Source organism: Peromyscus leucopus, chromosome 14, assembly GCF_004664715.2.
Source record: "Peromyscus leucopus breed LL Stock chromosome 14, UCI_PerLeu_2.1, whole genome shotgun sequence".
NCBI classification, from domain to species: Eukaryota; Metazoa; Chordata; class Mammalia; order Rodentia; family Cricetidae; genus Peromyscus; species Peromyscus leucopus.
Window position 1 is genome coordinate 23,322,121 of NC_051075.1, and position 25,396 is coordinate 23,347,516.

Below are 25,396 nucleotides of genomic sequence, written 5' to 3' on the forward strand. Positions count from 1 at the left end.
CGAGAAACTAGAAAGCAGCGGCCTTGCTGTGAGTTAGCTGAACTTTAGCCGGAAACGGACTAATGAGCAAGAGACGGCGACGTCCTGTGTCCTACCATGTCCCCGGTAAGTTCAGAGGCAAACGTGAAGCCAAGGATGAGACAGGGAGTCAAGACTTCAGGGATGAAGTGACCGAACCAGGTTAAAGGAGAAGGTCTGGGACGGCAGAAGGGAATGTATGGGCATTGAAGGCAATGCCATGGGGGAGAGGGGCAGGGAGGCAGCAGGGCAGTCCTGTCTGGGGCAGGTGGTGGAACCACAGAGACTCATGTAAACTTGAGAGGTATAAGTCAAATTACCGGGGGCCTTTAAGGCCATTCAGGGAAGCTTGGAGTTAATATGACCCAGGATCGGGAGCTGCTGAGGGATTTTGACAGAGGGAGTGTGACTTGATCACCACAATATTTCCAGACTCCATTTGGCAGTGAAATATAGGATGGAGCATGACCCAGCACTCGGCTGTTCACGATTGGTGAGGTGAAATAGGATTTTCTGGCTATGGTGGGAGCTATGGGGGAGGGGGTAAGAAGTGCCCCAAGGGAAGTCCAGTCAGTCTTGGTGCCTGGCTAGTTGTGTGTGTGAAGTAGGAGAGGGGGGCGGTCAGTAAGGACAGAGTGCTGATGGAGGAATTTTTTTTTTTAATTTAATGCCGAATGCTGTTTATTGAAGGAGGGAAGAGGTCTTATATACAGGCTTACAGCACAATGGGAGAACCCCAGAGGGCAGAAGAAGTTCACTACAGATGTTTTACAATCTTGTATCTAAGCTGTTAACACCCATTATGCAGGATACATAGACAAATGTATCAGGAGGGTGGAACCCAGCAGGGAATTAGCATAGGGAGGATATCAAGGTCAAGGTCAGCAAGCAAGGCAACAATTACCCAAAACAGGGGCCAGGACCCTACAGGTCCCCTTTTACTAAAAAATGAGCTTCTGACTTAGGTTGCGTGGGACGTCAGCAGGTCACCTTACCCATCATGGAGATGCCTGCCCAGGCCACACAGGAGCTCTGTCTTAGGTTGGTGAGCGCCCCCCCCCAGGCATTATCAGTCTCTGAATACTCATTATCATACAGGCTCAATCATGTGTAAGCTGCAGAGTTAACTGCTACCAAAGATCTCAAAGTGGCTCTGGGCTTACAATCTGTGTGTTCAACACAGAAAAGACCAACAGAAGTCCTAACCCACCCATAGCCAGTAGGCTAAAAGAAACTGAGCCATTCCCTTCCTTAATGAGCCTTACTGAAAATTGGAGTCCTTGTAAGATGGTATCCCAAAAGCAAATGGAACTTGAGTTTATAAATTTGTAATTTTCAAAGCCAATCGAAATGTATATAACTATTGAATTAAATTTATCATGCCCAATAGAATGAAAGAATAACTAACTGTGGTAGCTACTTTTGTTGCCAGGGTCTCCACTGTGCTAGCTGTAATAAGCAATTATGAAATGATAATCCCAGAAACAGTAGCAGCAGTGGCCACCTCTGCTATAACAGCAACAATGGCAGCAGCGATGTCAAATTCTCTTCTGGAGTGTATGTGCATCCACTGGCATGGACAAAACTCCATGAACACGAACTGCCAAGGCCCATTTTTCTTGATCCCAGCACGACTTAGGCTGGCAGCTCTGCAAAAGAACAGCTAAGAACCATAAAGAAAAAACAGGCAGCTCACAAGGAGCAGAACTAATGGTCTTATAATGGCTACATTCAGGCTCATAAATTTTAAATTATCTTCAAAGGGGAGGGGCTAAATGAATTTCAGGAGGTCAATAAATGTTGCACAGAGCCACTCCTGAAAAGTAGGTACTACACGAGCTTGAAGAGGATTGTGAAAATGAAAAGGCTTAGCTGGCATGCTACTGTTAACAAATGGAGGTCAGTGACCTTCAGGGTTATCTTTAATCTCCAAGGTGTCTGGGTGACACTTTCTCAAACATACTTGAAAAAGCAGTTACCATACATTACCTTCTGGAGAATCCAAAAGCATGGCTACAGTTCCTAGGCTCATGTTAATGCTTGCCAAAGCTGGCCATATTGGGCTCTCAATCCCCATTGGCATCAGAAGGGGAGAGTTTTTCATGAAGACCCAATAGGTCTCTGTCATGTTGGGCTTCAGCAGCAGCCACAGGGCACACTCAGTGCTCAGGAATCCAAAGAGGAACCTCATTGTCCTGAGGAAAGACATAAACAGAACCCCGGGCCCACACCAACACCAGATTGAGTCTCGGATGGAGGAATTAATGGCGGAAGAGTAGAGCTGAAGAAAGATCTGTCTTGGCAGATGGTGAGTCTGAAATGACAGCGAGCAGTGTGAGGAGGACACTGTAGGAGACCAGTTTCAGGAAATGCTGAGAAGCGCTTTACAAAGCCAAGAGTACCGTTAGTCTCAGTAGCCAGACTGGCAGTGTTGGGTCCCCATGGCTATGGAGCTGATAGGCTAGGATGGGACATGGAGGAACTAGGTCCCCAGATGCAGACATTGGTGTCTGACTGTACCTGCATCCCTGGCAGCATGTGATGCCAGGAAGTGTCAAAACTGTAACCCTTGCAGGGCCTGGAAGCCCCTCTAGGGACCGTCTCAAAACACAAAGTGAACTGTAACCCCTGCAGGACCTGGAAGCCCCACTAGGGACCATCTCAAAACACAAAGTGAAAGGGAGACTGAGGATAACTTAGTGGTAGAGCACTTGGCTAGCACATAAGAGGTGCTGGGTTTAATGCCCAGTACCAAGAACAAAAACAAAGCAAACCAGAAACTTCCTGACCCCAAATTTCACCTGGCATGTTTTGAGATACACCACTTCTATGGCAGGAAATTGGCTGGGAGGTCACAGCATCAGAAAAGTAAGAGAGGATGCTGAGGACCAACCACAGAACTAATAGGCTCTTTTTTTGGGGGGAAGGGGGCTCTTTTTGAGACAGGGTCTCACTGTGTAGCTCTGATTGTCCTAAAACTCACTATAAAGATGAGGCTGGCTGGCTGGCTTTGAACTCTGCCTCCTGAGTGCTGGGAATAAAGCTGTGCACCACCACACCCAGCTAGACTAAGAACTCTTTAATGGGAAGAAAGACAGAAGGGAATTGATTCATGGGTCAAATGGTTGATTGTCTGATGTGGGAAATGAGTCAAAGAGAAGATTCTAGGATGATGTCTGGTGATGGAAAATGCTTAGTTATGGCTTAAGTCCTTGAGATAGAAAAGCCTGAAGGAAAGAGAACTTGAATAAAGAAGAGTACCATGAATTTAGTTTTAGACATGGTGATAGAATAATGACCCCACTCCAAGTTGTTCAACATCCTAGTACCCAACACCTGTGACTATACCAGCTTCCATGAAAAAGGTACCTTATGAGTGTGATTAAATGAAGAATTTTGAAAGAAAGAGATGGCCCTTGACTGTCAAGGTAGGTGTCTTAGTCAGTATTCTATTGCTGTGAAGAGACACCATGACCATGGCAACTCTTATAAAGGAAAATATTTACTTGAGGTGGCTGATAGTTTCAGAGGTTTAGTCCATTATCATCAAGGCGGGGAGCATGGCATCTGGGATTATGGCAGAGTCCAGGCAGACATAGTGTTGGAGAAGGTGTTGAGAATTCTATGTCTTGATACAAAGGCAACAGGAAGTGAACTGAGATAGTGCGCATGACTTGAGCATATATGAGCCCTCAAAGCCTGTCTCCACAGTGACACACTTCCTCTAACAAGGCTATACCTACCCCGACAAAGCCATGTCTCCCAATAATGCCATTTGCTATGAGTTTATGGGGGTGAATGACATTCAAACTACCACAGTAGGTCAAACAGAGCTACAAACAACCTTATAGGTGAAAGAGAGAGTCAAGAGAGTAAAAGCAGTGGTGCAAAGTGATTTTCACTGCTGCCTTTAAAGACGGAAAGAGCCATAAGTCAAGGAATATAGGTAGTCTCTGCAAGTGGGAAAAGACAAGCGCTTCCAGCAGGAGCATCCCCCCCCCCCCCCCCCCCGCATCTCAATTCCAGCCCAGTGAAACTTCGCTTGCTCTGCCTGCTCCCAGAACTGAAAGACAATTTGTGTCGCTTTAAGCTACCAAGTTTGCAGGGACATTTTCACAGCAGTAACAGGAAACTCATACAGACACATCTGAGTTTGAGGTATGAGGGTGTCAATCACACGATGTGGATTGTTTAATGACCTAGAATAGGATTACAGAGTTGAGAGTCTTTGGTACATGCTACCTACACTGTGCATTGCATTTTAGCGTCTATGAAACCACGATGTGTTTTACAGCTGACAATCCCTTGTCATTTTTGACAGATAACAGACTAATGTATCTTGTGTGCCTTCTGTCTGTCTGACTGACTAGACTGGACAAATTCAACCCTCTGGAAATTTCACTTAACAAAATAATTAAGGGCCATTTGAGTAAAGTGTGTGGAATGTCATTGCTTCAAAGCATCTATTAACGTGTTTGTAGACAAACAAAAGGTCAGCGTTAAAACTTAGAGAGTGGGTGTCTAAGGCTTACAAGAAAATCTCAGAGGTATTAACAAAGAAACCTTTATTTTATTTTATTTTGTTCGTTTTTCTTTGAGACAGGGTTTCTCTGTGTATCGCTGGCTGTCCTGGAACTCACTCTGTAGACCAGGCTGGCCTCAAACTCATAGGAATCCACCTGCCTCTGCTTCCCAGGTACTGGGATTAAAGGCATGCGCCACCACTGCCCTGTGAGAAATCTTTTTTTTTTTTTTTAAAAAATTTAACTTTATTTATATTTGTGTATTTGTGTGTGTGTGTGTGTGTGTGTGTGTGTGTGTGTGTGTGTGTGTGTATTACATGCATGTGGGTGCATGTGGGTACCTGTGGAGGCCAGAAACAGACATCAGAACCCCTGGATCTGTAGCTGCCTGATGTAGGTTCTAGGAATTGAACTTGGGTCCTCTGCAAGGGCAGAGTACTCTGACCTGTCTCTCCAGCCTCAACAGAAAAAAATGTTAAAGTAACGCCAAATTATCAATAGTTCTTGAAGTAGCAAGACCATGCTGTGTGATGGAAGCCAGAACAGAGATAATACTGAGAGTTAAAGAAGAAAAGCTCCAGGGGCTGGGGAGATGAGTCAGTAGTCAAGAGTGGCCAGGAACCCAGTTCAGGTCCCAGCACCCATGTTGGGCACCTTACAACTGCCTGTAACTCCAGATCAAGGGCACTCATCACCTCCAGCCTCCCTAGGTGCCTGAACTCACGTGCATATACCTCCACTCAGACACAGACACGTCAACACAATTTTAAAATAGTAAATACCACTCAAGATTCTGAAAATTAATGATCCTGTGATAGTCAACTTTGCATGACTGCAAAGAAATGTCCGAGGCAGCCAATTTATAAAGAAAGGAGGTTTGTTTGGAGTAATAATAGAGCGTGTGTGGAGCAAATGAGTGGTCACAACCTAATCATTGAGCAAAGAGGGTGGGGTGGGGCCCAACTCAGATCTTCTACAACTCTCCTCGGAGAAGTTCTAATGACTCCCATGAGAAGTACCTTCCAAAGGGATGCTCCAGGAACCCGAGGACCTCGGCTAGGCTCACTTCCCAAGGTTCTACCATTGCCCTATGGACTATGTCTTCCATTACAATGGACTCTGAGGAGATACTCAGCCCACACCCAAGCCATAGAAAATTCAGGAACCAGCGTGTTTTGTTTGTGTTTCGTTTTTATATGTGCTCAACAGTAAAAGTAGTGTTTCGATAATTAAATAAAGCATAAGTGAGAAACAGCCCAACAACCTACTTAATACTGTTCTTACTTCCACCATTTTAAAATGATGATGAATTTCCAACTGAATGATGTCATAAGCTTGATAGTCTTTGTAGATGTGGGGAGGGGTAAGGTTATACAGAAAGAGAATCAATCCTACAATGAGCAGCCAATCCAGAGGGGGAAATCTTAAGAAACAGTATCGTCAAACAATGTGACAATCTCTATGTACAGTCATTCAAATACATTTAGACTCCTTTAATTCATTTGGGGAAATTTGTCCCAAAGAAATTATCAACAACAACAAAACATATATTAGTTAACGGAGGTTACTTCTATAGGGACGTGAGGCAGGCATGGAGAATTTCTCGGAAGCTGTACTCTGACCCCCAAGTCCAGCCCTCTGACACGGGTCATTGCATCAGGCTCCATGCCAAACTAGAAACACAGTACATCACTGTTCAAAATACAGTAGTGGCACTAGTGAGCCATCAGCTTTGGAGTTCTAAACATCTCTTTCTCTCTTCAAAAGGGTGCGTAGGACATCCCGACCTCTCTGTGTACTTACCGAGAGGGGCGGGGAAGCTGGGTCACGTTGATATCATCCAGAGCAGTGCCCTGCTACTGGGCAGTTTCCAGCAGGGCCACTCACAGCCTTGTCTGGTGGAGTACAACATCCCTCTAAAGAAAGAGTTATCTGAAGCTATTTTCTGTCAAAGGCTATGGGAACAGAGGGCACTTAGAATTTCACAGACACTCCAGATCTACACAGTCTGGGAAAGGGCATATCTTCTTTTATAACAGGAGGAAACAGAGAGAGACAGAGGGAGGGGAGAATATAAGCTCCCCCAAATAACTAAGTATCTATTATTTTTGTACATCGTCAGCCCAGTTTTTTATATGTTGCTGAGCCAACACTTACGATGAATAAGAATGAAAGGTAAGATCAATGTTGAACAGAATTACCACAGAAAATTTCGTAAGGCATGCTTTTATATACAAAACTATGACAGCTGTGTAGGGAATGAGACTTTGGATGACTGTTTCATTTAGTCTGAAATTTGTGAGGCATGATAGTGTGGTTTTTATAACCGTAATAGGTAAAAATACAAGATTTGAATATTGTTGTTAAGGAAATAAAGCCATTGATATAATGAATAAAAATGCAGAGAATCACAAACTACTACGTGTGAAATAATGAATAGAAATTGTAGGAGCTCAATGCTCAATCAAGGGGTCTGATCTAAGCAAACGGCGCTTGCAGCAGAAATCCCTGAAGGACAATGACACACTCACCCTCATACGCTTTGCGCCAGAGTAAACTTGTTGTAATGGTTCTCACAAAAGCCAAAGTGGAGTGTCATGCAACTTTTTAATAACATCTTGACTCCTTCAACTAAAGGATTTTCACATAAAATGGGATTTGCTCTACTCTGGAAATTGGGCGCAATTTTTGCTCCCTTGGAAGGAACTGATGAAGACCCAGCCAAGATCTAGCATTGTTGAATGTAATTTTTTAGCTCCATGAGGGGTGTGTGTCCTAGACAGCAGGTCTCCCTACTCCCGTATTCAGGATTATTATCTTTTTTAAAACTTCCCATCTTCTTAAGACTTTTGCTCATACGTGTGTGTGTGTGTGTGTGTGTGTGTGTGTGTGTGTGAGAGAGAGAGAGAGAGAGAGAGAGAGAGAGAGAGGAGAGAGAGAGAGAGAGAGAGAGAGAGAGAGAGAGAGAGAGAGAGAGAGAGAAAGAGAGAGAGAATCTATCTCCTCCATCCATGTGGTTGTAGTAGGAGAAACAAAGAAGGACAACATGTTTCCTTCCTTTCCAAACTACCACATGTTCTCCAGAAATGGCACATGACACATGACTTAGGATGGGCCATTCAGTTCTTTCTCTGAATATTTGAAACTGGAAGAGGAGAAGGAAGGGACGGAGAAAGTGGGTAGGACAGAACTGAATCAGGCTCTCTCCAAGCAGCCACACCTAACAAGTGAATGCTCGGAGAGCTATTGAAGATCAGATTTCTGGCCTGTGAACTTGGAGATGAACAGCAGCAAGAGAAAGAGAAGCAGAAGCAGAGATAAGAAATGGGTAGTGGTCTGACCACATCCAAGAGCATGAATCTAGTCCCATCCTCAGTCCCAGCTAGATCTGTCCCTTTGGATCCCATGAGATACTATGTATTCTAAGAACAGTATTCCAAACTATTCATATGGCATGAGGTGAAGAAAAGGGAGGGGAGACAAACTAACTGGTCCTTGGCCCTGGAATCCCACTGTCATTCGGAACATAATCCTCTGATGAAGTGTGGAGTTCTGAGAAGTTCCTGGGGGCTGAACAGGGCTTTCAGAAGCAGTGAGGAGGCACCAGGGAGTGTCACAGCAATAAGAACAAGGTGTTCCAAGGGCAAACATGCAGGGTTACCACACAGGGGCAAGTATCAGCTCCGTCTGGATCTTTCCAAGAAGTGTTGTATCACTAATGCTGGCTTAAACAGTTCCTGTACAAGTTCTAGAGAATGCGACTTCTGCCGCAATTTGTCATCTATTTCAATGGCCGGCTTGATGGTAACTTCATAAAGCCTTGCATGCTGAAACAAGCTTGAAAGTAATTTTGTCTGAGTTCCCACCCCAATTTACTTTTCGTCCTAATAATTCATCATAAGCCAGAGAGGGAAAAAAAAAATCTGTTTTTCTACTCAGTGATACAATAGAATAAGATAATTTTCATCCATCACGATTTACTATTTGTTTTAGGAAAATTTTAAAATATAGATGAAGGGAGAAATTTTAACACATATATCCAATCAATGTAAGTTAAAAAAAAAAAAAAAAGTTAGTGCTATTGTTTGTATAGAACCTAACTTTATACATTGATATAACCTCTAGGTTTCCCAAGAATAATTGATTATGGGAGCCATGTAGCTAGAGTTTTCCTGCCTTGCCCACAGTCAGGGCAAATCTTTGTCACCCGCCAGTCCCACAGCCGCTCAGACCCAACCAAGTAAACACAGAGACTTATATTGCTTACAAACTGTATGGCCGTGGCAGGCTTCTTGCTAACTGTTCTTATAGCTTAAATTAATCCATTTCCATAAATCTATACCTTGCCACGTGGCTGGTGGCTTACCGGCGTCTTCACATGCTGCTGGTCATGGCGGCGGCTGCAGTGTCTCTCCCCGCCTCAGCCTTCCGCTTCCCAGAATTCTCCTCTCTCCTTGTCCCACCTACTTCCTGCCTGGCCACTGGCCAATCAGTGTTTTATTTATTGACCAATCATAGCAATACAGACATACAGACCGTCCCACAGCAGAGCCATCTTTTTTAAGTTTAATTTAATTTTATTGTATGTGTATGGTGTTTTGCCTGCATGCATGTATGTGCACCGTGTGTGTGTGTGTGTATGTGTGTGTGTGTGTATGTGTGTGTGTGTGTGTGTGTGTGTGTGTGCGTGCCAGTGCCAGTGGAGGCCAGAAAAGGGTGTTGGGTCATCTAGAGTTTGAACTACTGCCAGTTGTGAGCTGCCATGTGGGTGCTGGGAATCAAACCTGGGTCCTATGCAAGAGCAGCAAGTGCTCTTAACCCCTGTGAGCCACCTCTTTGGGCTTCAAGAACCATCTTTTACGTAGTATTTTGTGATCACCTTTATGCAAGGTGCAAATCATTTGACAGGATGTTTCATTTCTGGGGAGCAGAAACACACACTGAAGGAGGAAGACCAGCTCCAGTTCTGCAGGGAATGGGGTCCATGTGACACTCGCTCCTGTTTGCACTGTAGGTCTCGTGACGTCAACGTCGACTTTATTTCCAAGGCAGGATCGTCCTACCACCACCTCTCCTTTGGAAGCTGCTAGGCTAGTCCTGTCTACCCCAGAAAGATGGATTTACACATTCGGCTGCCAATGCGCTGTCAACCAAGCCCATTCTTTAATCTCTATCATGAACTCCCAAGTTTCAAAACGGGAGGAAAACAAATGAGTTACTGAGTCCCATCTATTACTTAGCTTCCTCAATTTTACCCATTGGAAAATGAAGTCTTTTTAAGTAAGAAGAGCAGTTTGTACTTGATCACTCCACTTGCATGTCCAGTACTGTAGGGCCCTGGCCCCCAGTTTGGGTAGCTGTTGTCTTGCTTGCCGACTTTGACCTTGATGTTCTCCCTATGCTAATTTCCTGCCAGTTTCCACCCTCCTGAATGCTAAAGGGAAGTTCCTTGTCTGTGTATCCTGAATAATGGGTGTTAAGAGCTTAGATGCAAGATTGTAAAACATCAGTAGCGAACTTCTGCCCTCTGGGGTTCTCCCATTGTGCTGTAAGCCTGCATTTAAGGTTTCCTCCCTCTTTCAATAAACAGCATTCAGCATTCTGCTGAGGGGAATGACCCACTGTCTTTTGTCTCTGTTTTTCGATCCACAGCCCCTCGCTCGGACATGGTAGCACAGGTGTTATCGCTACAGAGTACTGTTCACTGATGCAAGCTGTTGGTACATGAGGACTTGAGAGATCAAAGGGAATGGCTTGTCACCTCCTGGGGTCACAGCATCCTCTATGGAGGGGACATAGAGAGGACACTGGGGACCAGTAAGGGCTCATGGAAAGGGAAGGTGTAAGACAAACTTAAAAGCATGCAGGTTTGCGCCCATAGGAAGCTTCCTGAAAGCCCAGAATAAGAAAACCTATCGTCACTCAGGTCTTGCATGCAGTATTCAAATCGAGCAAGGGCTTCTGAAGTCCACAGTCCCTCCTCTGCTTGTAGAGTTGCTGAGCTCTGGAAATCTTATGGAAAAAGAGACTGGCAAATAAAGACAGGCCCAACAGGTCAGCAAGCCATGGCTGAAGGTCGAATACGAAAGTTTAAGATCAAAAGTTCTATTCGTTTGGAAAAGGGGAGACCGAAAGAGAGGATTATTTCCTATTTATAAATTAGAAAGCATATGAGTACACAGTGTAGAATATTATACAGCCATCAAGTCTCACACTTAAAGACCAAGACAGGAACAATAAAGAGAAAGTTTAAATGATGTTGCTTCAAATGAAAATGTCTCCCTTAAATATTGATGGATGTTTTATAATTAACACACATCTTTTGTAATGATCTTAAAATAAATAAGTATATACGGAGACAAAGGCCGTAGTGGACTTTCTTTGGGCTGCCAGCCAGCTCCCAAATCATGACAGAGATGTATTGCTAGTTATGAATGCTCGGCCTTATCTTATGCTTGTCTCACTAGCTCTTATCATGGAAATTAACCTGTTTCTCTTTATCTGTGATTTGCCTTGGGGAGGCTGCCTGGCTGGCTGCTCCTGGGCGTCTCCCTCTCTCCCTCCCTCCATCTTTCTTCCTTCTTCTCTTGAGTCGAGATTTCTCCTCCTATTTATTCTTTCTGCCTGCCAGCCCCGCCTATCCCTCTACTATCTAGCTATTTACTATCAGGTGCCTTAGGCAGGCAAAACAACACATCTTTACATCATTAAACAAATGAAGTATAAACAAATGCAATACATCTTTGCCTAAAGTAATATTCCACATCCCCCATTTTTGTCTAAATAAAAAAGAAGGATTTTAGCTTTAACATAGTAAAACAATATACAATTAAAACAGTTATCAAGTAAGAGTTACATTTATAATATCCAGTCCTTTTATATTGGGCAAATTCTGAGAAAGTACTCCATTGTTTATTCTATCTTGGTGAGTCCAAAGTTTTGTACTTAATTTACCTTTTATCATAACAAAGGAAAACTGTAATTATAACTATCTAGTCTTCAACTCCATCAAAGACCCCAGAAGGATAAAATACTACCTGAGTAAACAGGAAGTGCAGAGCAAGCAACTTCCAAAACTATAGAAATTATAGAAACATCTGGCTGCCTGGACAGCCACCCATGGTTCCTCTGCAATGTTGGGGCATTCATCTTTGGCCTACAGGCCTAGAATTTCTAGCAGACTTTTCCATGAAGCAGGAATTTTGAAGGACTGTCCCTCCTTGTTTTGGCAAAGTTTGGCAGTCACCTTCCTTTGTGTCCTGCATGTCCAGTTTGGACAGCATACTGTCAGCAGTGGAGGCAAGGGCAGTTTCTTACCCAACTGGCTACCTTTGCCACACTGACAGAAAACTCCATTTGGAGGTTCTTTGATTATCCATTGTCCTTTTATAAAGTAGATTGGTGCTGCTAGGAACAGATGTGTCTCACTGTCATGAAAAGCCCTATGTTAACAAAACATTTTAAACACCATATTCTGTAGGTCTTTAAAGTGTTTGAAGACCATCTATCTGTCTAAAATATATCTTTATATAATCTTGAAAACTTACCTAACATAATTACAAGTTTGATTGTTATAGATGACTAACTACAAACCTGCATTTCTTAATTGTCCTGGATGGTTTATAGTAATAGATTTCAAGGGCTATAATTTTACCTTACATTTTTAAATGAATTGCATAGGTACAATATATATATATATAGTATGTATAACCAAAATAACTTTAAATTTGTATCAATATACAGAAATCCCTTAAACAAGAGTAGAGACATATATACAGTATGTTATAAGAAAAATAACTTTGTTTGTATCAATATACCAAAGTCCATACCAATCTAAAGTATTTACTGTTAATAGTTGTCTTTTTATCCTATATTTCTGTATTTCCCCCATAAACAATGACACCCACAACCCACTGAACCAAAAACCATCCACCCTACCTCTTGGGAATGTGGGCATTGTGCTCTCTAGACTGCTTCCTGTTGTCTGAGAGCAATGGCAAAGTTAGGGGACCCTGAAAAAATTGAGATAATGGTCAAGTCCCGGTCCCGGGGAATCTAGTTGTAACATTGTTGTCCAGTCTCAGAACTGTTCTCATGCAGAAGGACCAGTATCTATCTGTAGTTTTTCTTGATTTACTTCTTTCTGCTGGCAGCCAAGATTTTCAGGAGGTCTCCCCAATTCAAACCTGATCTCTATTAATCTTAAATGAGTCCACAGTCCATTATTTCCTATGTAAACAAAAGCATAACCTCTTCCCCAATGCAATGCATTTTCTGAATTCCATTTTAAAGTTAAGACATCTCCAATGTATCTGGGCTGGTTTAACTCAGCAGTCCCTTTTATAATTCCATGTCTCTCAATAGCTGTCACTTGCTCATCAGCATTCAAAAAATTCAAAGTCAACAAAACACCATACAGGATCCAGACTCCTTGTGTATTTCCCTTCTTTATGTGGCTTTCCCCCCTTTATATTACTTTACCCTCTTTAAAGACTTGACTTTATTAATTTTAAACCATTTATTTTTTTCTATGACTGTCTATACCCATTTCCTTTTCTTTCTTAAGCTTATGCACATTTTTAAACACACTGTAACCTGTTTAGAGGATTTTTCCATCTGGACCTGTCTTTACTGTGTGTTTCTAGCCTTTTCTGACCACATAAGCCAAACTTAACCTGCTAAGCATCAGCTATGCCCTCCACTGTGGCTCTCACTGCTGGCTCCATCCCCTCCTCAGGTTCTTGAGAGTCGAGCATTAAGCCCATTTAAACATTTAAGCATTTAACCAGGAACTGCATTTAACCACCCCAGCTCTAGGAAGCTGGTGCCCAAACTACTCTGGCAGGTGTTTTGACTTAGCTTTCTGTTTCTACTTAACGTGCCAACTACTCAAGTGCTCACTGTATGGCAGAGCTTCTTAAAGGAGCCATATTGTTTTGTTGTTGTTGTTTGTTTGTATGTTTTTTCAGCTTTCTCAGGCACTATGTGGAAATTTGGCCCCCACATTGGAACATCAAATGTAGCAGGCTTTCTTTGGGCCACCTACCAATTTCCAAATCATGACACAGAGATGTATTATTAGTTATTGTAGGGCCCTGGCACCCGTTTTTGGGTAGCTGTTGCCTTTCTTGCTAACCTTGACGTTGATGATGTCCTCCCTCTGCTAATCCCCTGCCTGTTTCCTCCCTCCTGAATGTTTATGGGAAGTTCCTTGTTTGTGTATCCTGCATATTGGGAGTTAACAGCTTAGATGCAAGAATGTAGAGCTACAATGGCCAACGTCTGCCCTCCAGGGTTCTCCCATTGTGCTGTAAGCCTGTATTTAAGGCCTCCTCCCTCCTTCAATAAATGGCACTCGGCATTCTGCTGAGGCAAATGACCCCTGTCTCTTGTCTCTGTTTTTTGATCCACAGCTCCTCCCTCAGACACAGTGAACCGGTAGTGGTAGCGCTACAAGTTATAAATGCTCGGCCTCATCTTATGCTTGTCCCACTAGCTCTTATAACTTAAATTAACCTGATCTTTTCATCTGTGTTTTGCCTTGGGGGTTGTAACCTCTTTTTCATTCTGTATGTCCTATTTTTACTGTTTCTTCTGTGTCTGGCTGGCCAGCTGTTACCTAGCTGGCTGACCCCAGGCATATCCCTCCCCCCCACCTCTCTCTCTCTCACACACATACATACACACACACACACACACACACACACACACACACACACACACACACACACACAGATTCCTACTACTACTTGTTTTCTCTGCCCACGAGCCCTACCTACCCCTCTACTGCCTAGCTATTGGCTGTTCAGCTTTTATTAGACCAATCAGGTGCCTTAGGCAGGTAACATAAAACAGCAACACATCTTTACAGAGTCACACAAATGCAGCATAAACAAATGTAACACATCTTTACATACTTAAACAAATGCAGCATGAACAAATTCAACACACCTTTACATAGTTAAAATAACATTCTGCAATATGAACAAATGGAACACATCTTTACATAGTTAAAGTAGTATTCCACAACAATAGGCAACCAAAATTTTGACTTGTGTGGGAAAGATGGAGAGTGTGAGAGAGAGTGAAGAGAGGGAGAGAGAAGGGGAGGAGGGAGAGAGAAGAGATTTTTTTTTTAATTTTTACTTCGTCACAAAAGGCATACACGAATTCTCTCTTTTCAAATTAGATTTATTCATCTTGTTGATGTGTGAGTGTTTTTCCGGCACTCATGTGTATGCGCCATGTGCATGCTTGGTGCCTGTGGAGGTCAGCAAATCCCTTGGAACTGGAGTTACAAATGGATGTAAGCCACTGTGTGGGTTGTTCTCCTGCAAGAAAAACAAGTGCTCTTCACCACCGAACCATCTCTCCAGTCCCGTGAATTTCTACTAATTCAGTTGATAATTTCAGCCTCTCCTCAAGTATTAGTGAGCATCAAATATATACTGTAATTTTTTATTCTTAGAGGTTCTGGTGGTCAGGGGAAAGGATGAGGGGGAGATACTGTTCCCTCTAAAGAAGTAATAACAGAGCTGTCAACATATGAGGGCCACTTCCCACCATGAGAGTCTGCACTCACCTGCACTAAACAGGCTCTGAGACAGGATCTCACTGATGTCATTGAACCCTTTCAACTTTTTGCCTGCCAAGTAGCTGGGACTACAGATACGCATCACCATACTTGGTTAAACACCATCCTTACGCGTGATCTTGGTCAAGGGCAGAAAAGGGATCAAAGATTATCTTTGAGAATGATGTTTAAGATTTGAACGTTTTTTTTTTTTTTTTTTTTTTTGGTTTTGGTTTTTTCGAGACAGGGTTTCTCTGTGTAGCTTTGCGCCTTTCCTGGAGCTCACTTGGTAGCCCAGGCTGGCCTCGAACTCACAAAGATCCGCCTGCCTCTGCCTCCCAAGTGCTGGGATTAAAGGCGTGCACCACCACACCCGGCTGATTTGAACGTTTTATAAGTAACAGGAAAAATAAAATTATGGACTCCACAATGGTATATTAATTAGTTCATAGTCACTACAATGACTACTTTTGAAAAGATATGGTAACAAATGTCGGTATGGAACTTTCATACACTATTAGTGAGAATGGGGAATGGTTACCACTCTAGAAAATGGTTTGACATTTCTTCACAATGCTAAGCACAGTTGTCATGTGACCTAGAAATTCTTCTTCTAGATATACACTCCAAAGCAGCAAAGATTTACATCCACACAAAAGCTTGTGTACAAATGTACATGACAGCCTTATTCATACAGTCAAGTCCCAGTGATGATCCAAATGCCTAGTGACAATTACATGCATAAAGAAGATAGATTTATGTGATAAAATATTAAGTAAAAAAAAAAAAATGAAGTAATGCTGGGCGGTGGTGGTGCATACCTTTAATCCCAGCACTTGGGAGGCAGAGGCAGGCGGATCTTTGTGAGTTCGAGGCCAGTCTGGTCTACAGAGTGAGTTCCAGGACAGCCAGGGTTACACAGAGAAACCCTGGCTCGAAGACCAAACAACAACAAAAATGAAGCAATGACCTATGATATAATATAGATGAACTTTAAAACATTTCCAGTGAAAGAAGTGAGTCACAAAGGAACCCATGTAACATGATTCCATTCATCAAATCTATCGGGAATAGGCACAGCTATAGAAATAGAGAGTAGGCTAATAGTTGCCTAAGACTGAGAAGGATAAGGAGAGGACATGGGCTTGACTGCCAGTGAGGACAGGGTGTCTTTGTGGGGGTGACAAAATGCTCAAAAATTACTTGGATAATGATTGCACAACTCGGCGCATCCACTTTTGGTCTCTGCTGCGTGGTACCCTTCAAACGGCTGAATGACGGATGACATCAATGTCATTTTAGTAAGGCTACTGTTTTCACAAGGACCAAACATCAGACTTTCACACATGCTCTCGTCCTCCCAGATGTCTGCTGCTGCTCTGGAAGCTGTGGTACTTTTTTCCTGGATGTGGCTTCGCAGCCAACACCTCACTACAGAAAGAGGATGTGGTCCTCCAGTGCCAGGGTCAGCTGTGGGTTGGTTCTCCACCCAAGCCAGAAGACAAAACACTGTCGCAAATCAAGCTCTGACACTTTCCAAAGCACTACAAATGTGAAATATTAGGATTAGGGCCTCGAGAACTGTTAGAATGTCTGTCTGCCTGTCTGTCTGTCTGTTTGTGACAGGCCCTTCTGATGTTATCTCAGTCAGACCTTGAACTCACGTTCTTCTGCCTCTACCCCTTGAATGCTGGGACTGTATGCATGAAACCACTCTGCCTGGTTAAACCTTTGTTTTTAACTGGGCCATGAAAGAAGCACGGATAAACACGAGCAAAATGCCTCCCTTCATCTTTGAACTTTCAGATAAACGAAATTCTTTGATCAGACAGATAGAACATGAACTTCTTGGTCAAGTCCAAGCCAATGGCAGAATTCTCCTGAATCTGCTGGAAATCATGTGGGTTTCTAGAAAAGGAAGTTCTGGGACTTTCCAGGACGTCAGGGCTACCAGCATCTGGTTTAGGCTACCATTCGACTTCCACATTCACACGAAGGAAGCCGTCCATCCCTGGGAGCTGGTAGAGTGGAGGCCAGCTCTGTGAATGTGCTCCACGTCTGCTGGTTCTCATTACACACACACAGAAACCTGTGGTTTCTAATTTAGTCAAAGCCAGTGATGAAGACATCGGCCAACACACGCATAAGGCAATGTCCTGGCCCCTTCCGATTTGATGTCTACGAACTTGTAGGAGAAAGGTAATCAGTGAAAGGGAGATGACCAAAGGCACCAGAGGGACCAAAGATATCAGCAGGCATTTGCCAAAATTCTAAGTTTTGGTCCTTTTTAAAAGATGCCATGGGGAAGACAAAAACTACAGGAAAGAAAAATAGTTTGCCATGTCATGCCTTTAAGAAGTCCATAGTTTATTTGGATCAAAGTTTTCATACATCAAAATGGGAAAGAACACTTTAAAACAAACAAATACATACGCGTGTGTGTGCATATGTATGTGTGCATGCACAAACACAAAGGCAGGATAATTATAATAATTATAAAATATGCTCATAGCTTATATTGGGTATATTAATTCTACACAGTGATGGGTTTCAGAGGAAATTTCAAGTATATCATGTACTTTATATCATATTCTCCCCATGTCACCCCTCCCCCCCACCTAATCTCCCTTCCATTATCATGTCACATGTGAAAATAGCTGCATGTCTCCATATACAATCCAGGATCTACAAACGAAAGAAAATGTTATGTTAGTCTTTCTGAACCTGGCTTATTTTGCCTAATATTGTGATCTCCAGTTGCATCCATTGCTCACAAATAGCACAATTTCACATTTTATATAGCTGAATAAGAGTTCACTGTGTCTACGTCCCAATGTCTTCATCCACCCGTTGGCAGACATCTTGGCTGGCTCCGTGACTTGGCTGTTGTGAATAGTGCTACAGTCAACACAGATGCACCAGTATCTCCACAACTGTGTTAACTTAAATGGCTTTGGCATGGCCCCAGGGGTGGGATAGCTGGGTCATATCGTATGTATGTTTTTTGAAGAACCGCCATAAAATAGACTCAAGGACAGAAATCACACTGTTATCTCAGAAGATACAGAGTATTTGGCAAAATGCAACATTCCTTAATGATACAAGCCCCGAAGAACCTAAGAATGGAAGGGCTGTGCCTTAACATGGTAAAGGCTGTCTATGGCAAACCTCTAGCCAGCATTGTACTAGATGGGGGAAACCCAAAACATTTTGTCCACCAAAATCAGAACTGACAGCAGGGTAGTCACTTTCCCCTCATCCTTGACTTTACTAATGAAAAAGAGAGAGAGAGAGAGAGAGAGAGAGAGAGAGAGAGAGAGAGAGAGAGAAGGAAGGAAGGAGGGAGGGTGCATGGAGGGAGGGAGGGAGGGAGGGAAGAAGGGAGAAGGAAAGAAGAAAGAGAAAGAAAGAAAAGGTTCACAAATAAGAAGGGTAGAAGTCAAATTATCCCTGTCTGCAGATGCTATATGCCTGCACATAAGAGACTGAATATTCCACCAGGAAACTCTTAGAGCAGATAAATGCGTATGGATAACAAGACACAAAATCAACACCCAAAACTAGTAGCTTCTCTGTACACCAATAATGAAAAGTGTTGAGAAAGAAGTTGGGAAAAATCTAATTCACACTGGATCCCTAACCATGTCCCAATTCTAGGGCCTATGAAGGTGTGAAGGACATCACAGAGAAGAATGAAAGTTTCATGTGTAATTAAGATTACCAGTCCACTGCTCACAACATATAAAACTTATTCTAGATTATTCTGTAGTTCTAATGAGAGCCCAAGGGTCCTTAAATGTGGAAGAGGGAGGCAGAAGTAGAGAGATCCAGATAAGATGCAAGATTCCATCCAAAGACAATGAAAGTAGGATCAGAAAGGGTTACAGTGTTGGCTATGAGGATAAAAGAAGAGGGATGTGAGCCAAGGGATGCAGCCTCTGGAACTGGGAAGAGCAGGAAAACAGAGAACCAAAGGCCTGCCCACATCCTGACTCAGTCCCTTGGGCTTCTAACTTCTTACTGAACTTTAAGATAATGCATTTGTATTCTCTTAAGCTACAGTGTGAGATAAATAGTTTTAACAGCAATAGAAAACAAGTATATTGCATAATGCAATTCTAAATTGAGTATTATCTGAAATAAATTGGCTAACAAAGAGAAAGTAATGTATACTAAAGGTACTTGGGGAAATTACTTGGTGTGAGAGGCATTTGATACCATTATTTTCACAGGTTATAGGACAAATATAGAAAGACAAATGCAGAATGTATCAAATCTATAAAAGCACAGGGAAGTGTGAATCTTCTTATTAAATCCCCTATTGCCAGAATCAGGAAATGCCTCTTAGTAAATTGGGAGCTTTAATTTAGGATGGATGGATGGATAGATGGGTGGATGGGTGGATGGATGGATGGATGGATGATAGATGGGTAGATGGATGGGTCAATGGATGGATGGGTGGATGGAGGGATGAAGGGATGGATGATGGATGGTTGATGGATGGGTGGATGGATGGATGGATAGATATACTAGACAGGTGGGAGGGAAGAATAGAGAGAGATAACAAGAAAATGGGAACAAAAGAAAGGAAGGCATAAAGGGTTGAGAAGAAGCAAAGGGAGGAAAAGGGAGAGAGGAAAAGGGAGGGAGAAAGAGAAGAGATTGAAAGAGAAAGGAGGGAAGGGGAGAAGTGAGGGAGGATTTCTTTATGTAGCATGGGACCCTTTTACAGGAAACAGAAGTGAAAACCTTAAAATCTTTATAGTTTTTCAGATGAATGCAAAGATATGAGAACCAAAATGAAGTCATAGAAACTAAGATGTTTGGGGTGAAAGTTAAGTGTTTATCAGATAGCCTGCCCTCAATACCTGAATTCCGGAACCTTGTCTGAGGACTTTGAGTCTGTCTATTTGGAGCTGATGTCTGTTCTAAACTCTGAAAGATTACTCAGAAAATAGTAAAGTTGGTTTAAGTGTTCCTCTGCATCTACCCTCTCATGTAACTGAATTTCTGGTCTGAAAATAGCAAAAGAGAAAGGACCTCACATGTTCCATGAGCAGTGTGAGCAGGTCACAGCAAGAGTATCATCCCTATCTGGGAGGCATGAGCCATAGATTGTTCTCTGGCTACACAGGCTTATGACAACTCTTCCACTGGACTCCTCAAGTCTGACTAGATTCTCTCTTCCTACCAGAGTGCCTCCTGTGAGCTGTGAACCAGCATCCAACTCCTCACATTTGCTGAACTGACACCAGTACAACTGGCCAAGCCTTGCTAGTTGTAGCTGCCTCCAGAAACATGGCCCCATGTGGAGCACATGGGATCAGCATGGAGATGTGGAGAACAAAGCTGACCCAGGAAACCAGCCGGTCAAGGGCACATCTTGGTCACTGAGGCCAGGGAACATATGCTCAATTCCCCTGGGCTGATGTGACTGTCTGCCAAAAGCTTGATTAGGAAGCAGGTGGGCTGAGTACCTCCTGGTCTGTACTTTGACAAACTCAGGAGAACAGAAGACACCAAACCCACCCAGTTGCTATGTTGAATAAACCATCTAGAACTAGGATATCTGCTGTGGGATGGTCTGTATGTCAAATGTGTTGCTCTGATTGGTCAATAAATAAAACACTGATTGACCAGTAGCCAGGCAGGAAGTATAGGTGGGACTAACAGAGAGGAGAATTGAGAGAATAGGAAAGTGGAGGGAGACACTGCCAGCCACCAACATGACAAGCAGCATGTGAAGATGTTGGTAAGCCACGAGCCACGTGGCAAGGTATAGATTTATAGAAATGGATTAATTTAAGATGTAAGAACTAGATAGCTAGAAGCCTAAGCCATTAGGCCAAACAGTTTAAATAATATAAGCATCTGTGTGTTTATTTTATAAGTGGGCTGTCAGACTGCCGGGGCTTGGTGGGACCCGGAGAGAAAACTCTCCAGCTACAGATATCATCTGTCACTTGGCCCAAACAGAGGTATGTGCCTACCATGCTTCCTCATTTTGGGGAATGATAGAGAATAAACTAGACACTTCTTAATTTCCTAGCAGTTCTCCAAAGCACATAAGGAACACTCCTGGCATACCCCGGGCCCCTACATAAAGCCATTTAGACCACGGCTGACCATCAAAGAAGGCAGGCCCAGCTCTCTCACTTAGGATGTCTTTACTCAGTTTTGGGGAGTGGAGAACTTCTCTGAGCCACGTAAACAGTTGCCACTCCTTGGGGAGAGGGGGGCAGACCTTACTAACAGCAAAGGCACGTCTTGGAGCTAATTCAGCATAAGTGGACTTTTTGAAGGCTAAAAGGAGAAGAAGGGAACAAATGGATTTTCTAAGGCGAGAGGAAAGAAAGCCCGAGAAACCAGCCCCCCTGCGGTGCTATCTGTTGCTAGGGATTTCTGGTGGCATGGGAAGAACGCTGGTCTTTTGTCTCTGCCACACTCTTGTTCTCATCCACGGTTATTTCTGTTATCACCCACAAATCTACGAGGTGGCTTTGTGCATGAGGTCTTCTCTAAAGCTTGGCTTCCTTCTATCAACCTCCATGCAATAATTCATGGTTAATGTTTCAGTAGCATCGGTGCATGAAACCAGCGTCTGCAGGCGCTGCCGTCGCGAGGGAAATGCTGTGCTTAAGGGACTCTAGCACATCTGTTCAGCATATTACGGGACGGACTGCTGAGAGCTCAGGAGGACGTTATTAGTGAAACTCCACAGAAGGTTAACCTTGCTTTCCAACAGGCTTTTTCTTGTGTCGTCGAACCTCGAAGCTTCTGTGTCTGCTCTGCACCTAAGAAGTTTGAGAGGACTGAAGGGTGGCTCAATAGTTAAGAGTGTGCTGCTGCTGCTGTTCAAGTGGACCTGAGTTTGGGCAGCTCATAACCGCCTCACAGCCAGCTGCAACTCTAGCTCCAGGAGATCCAATATCCTCTCCTGGCTTCCATGGGCATTTACACACACACGGCAGTTCTCTCTCTCTCTCTCTCTCTCTCTCTCTCTCTCTCTCTCTCTCTCTCTCTCTCTCTCTCTCACACACACACACACACACACACACACACACACACAAATATAAATCTTTAAAAGCAGTTTAAGAAGCCACAAATCCTAGGAACTTCCATATTTCCTTATAACCTGCTGCTGAAGATGAAGAGTAGAACTTTCTTTGTCTCTGAAGTGAGTGGGGGAAAGCGTAGAGACATCATTTGGCCATGCTGATGCCATGGAATAAACTCTTCAACTTGCTTTGCAACCTGCCTTCATGTTGTCTCATCCAAAGCAGATGACCTCTGACCATTCTCCAGACCTACCCACCCTGGGGTGGGGTGGGGCCTAGAGTATCAACCAGCTCAGCCAATTCACTGCTCAAATCTACCTCCCCATCCCCCCACCCCGGGCAACCTGTGTGGCTGTAATGCCCCATCCATCCGTCCATCCATCCATGTATTCCTCTGTTCACTCATCACCATTCCATTGATCTATTTGTCAGGTCCTCTGCTAGGTGCTGGGATAGAAGCAGGATGGATGCGACCCTCGGGACACTAGGAAAGGTAATTCAGATTAAATGTAGACAGCATAAAGAGATTATTGCTAATTGGTAGGTGAACAATGGTATTGCGGCTGAGTAAGAAAATGTCATTTTTTTCCCCAAGAACATTTTAGGGAGCACGGCATGGTGTCTACAAGTTAAATTAATCCAGTAAAATTTATGAGCAGACACACAGGGTAAAACGTTAACAATCGTTCTGCCAGCTGTGTATGTTTCTGGTACGCGGATTGAGTGCGCAATGGGCCCCTGTAGGCTCGCGTATTGGAACAACTGGTCCCCGCTCCAGATGGTGGCGCTGTCGGGGCTTGGGGTGGGTGTTAGCATAGACAGGCCTTTGAGGATTGTACCCCCTCCTGCTTCCAGCCTGCATTTCCACTTCCTGGTCTGCCAGATGTCAGCAGCTGCCACCTCATGCTCCTGCCCCTGTGGTGGAACCGCGCCCAGCCACTGTGCCTTCCCAGCTGGACGCACTTCACTCTCGGGACCATGAGCGAACACGAACGCTTCCTCCCAGGAGTTGTTCCAGCCAGTGTCTGGCCCACCGTCGAAAGCAACCAACAGTCTGAAAGTGCTCCTAAGGGAACGGTAAGGCCAGGCAGGTCTGAGAGCGCTGGACTGGAATACCAGCCAGGGAGGCTTAAGGCAGGGGAACCGCAAGTTCAAGGCTTGCCTGAGACATGGAGGAAATGCAAGGCAAGCCTGGGCAACTTAGTGAGACCCTGTTTCAATATAAATGTAAAAAGAGGGCTGAGAATACAGTCGGTAACAGAGCATGCACAGAACCTTGGGTTTTTTGTTTTGTTTTGTTTTAATTCTTCTGTCATATATTACATCCCAACTGCAGTTTCCCCTCCCTCCTCTTTTCCCAGTACCCGCCCCCCAACTCTCTTTCCCACTACATCTTCTCCCCCTCCATTTGCCTTCAGGAAAGAGCAGGCCTCCCAGGGATAATAACCAAACATGGCAAAACAAGTTATGATATGTCTAGGCACAAGGCTGGATGAGGCAACCCAGTAGGAGGAAAAGGGTCCCCAAAGCAGGCAAAAGAGTCAGAGACAGCCCCCGCTCCCACTGTTAGGAGTCCCACAAGAAGACCAAGCTACCCAACCATAACATATATGCAGAGGAACCAGCTCAGCCCCTTACAGGCTCCCTGGTTGTCGCTTCAGTCTCTGTGAGTTCCTATGAGTCCTGAAGAACCCTGGATTTAACTCCCAGTCCCAGCAATTAAATAAATAGTTAAAAAACATTAAATATTAAATATAAATATTAAATAATTAAAAACTATTAAACTATTAAAATGAGTTAAAAAGCAAGAAAACAAACCATTAGTCTTCAAAATGACTCTGATATTGCCCTGGGGGAAAAAAATAAGCCTAGAACAAGACATTTCCCCAAAGGCAAAGGATACAAATGAAAAATACATGTTTTCCTCTCAAGTTTCTTTCCTGTGTATCCTATATCGGCCTGTGGAGATTCATTTTACACAAACGCAATTCTTAAAACCTTAAAGCTGAAATTCCTTTCCCTGCAACCATAGACCAATAGACAGCCAAGACCTACACTGCCTCAATGGCCTCCATATACACCAAGCGAGCTTAGGGTTTGCCCAGTGTTCAGAACGGCGAAGATTGTACTGAAATACAAAACAGTCTTCTGAAAGAGTGGCTGCATCAGTTCCCTGCCCCCCCGCCCCCCCCCACACACATTCCCTCAGACTGTACAGCTTGGGAAAGTATGCTGATTTCTATTCTTGGAGGGGGTCCTGCTGCTTGATGCTGCTGAATGATTATTCCAGAAACAGTGACCCAGCCCCTCCCGGTGGATGAGTTTTGAATGAAGCAGAACAGTAGCTCAGCATGAAATTCCTAGGAAGTGCCAAAGATGAAGTCATGGTCCTGCGACCACAGCCAGCCAGCCGGAGAATCCCAGGCCTGAGAGCCACGAGAACGGAGTTACAAGATAAAACACAGGATGCCCAGTTAAACATGAAATCCAGAGTCAATTGATATTTAGTATGTGTGTGCCCTGTGCAATCTTGAGGGCACACTTACACTTAAAAAATGGGTTATCTGAAATACAAATTAAACTAGGCATCCCATAGTCTCTCTCTCTCTCTCTCTCTCTCTCTCTCTCTCTCTCTCTCTCTCTCTCTCTCTCTCTCTCTTTCTCTCTCTCTCCTTTCTAAATCTGGCACAAACTTACACGGGCATGAATGAAGTTCGAATGTACAGAGGGGGGAGGCCCGATGGCAGAAAAGGGGGCCCTGGTGTCCCCATAGTACCCATTCACAGATCATCTTAGACCCACGAGCCCGGGCTAAGGAATTCCCATTGGTCCCTCTGGGACAAGCAGGCATGGCTGAGCATTAATGGCTGTCCTAATTTGGTTCTATTGCTGTGAGAAAGACTGTGACCAAAAGCACCTTGGGGAAGAAAGGTTTATTTCAGTGGTTCTCAACCTCCCTAATGCTGGGATCCTTTAACACACAGTTCCTCATGTTGTGGTGGCCCCCAATCATAAATTATTTTCATTGCTACTCCATAACTGTAATTTTTTTACTGTTGTGAACCATAATATAAACATCTGATATGCAGGATATCTGATATGCGGCCCCCTGAGAAAGGGTCATTCCACACCAAAGGGGTTGCCTCCCACAGTTGAGAACTGCTGGTTTAGTTCATCTTACAGCTTACAGTCTAATATGAAGGGAAGTCAGGGCAGGAGCTGAA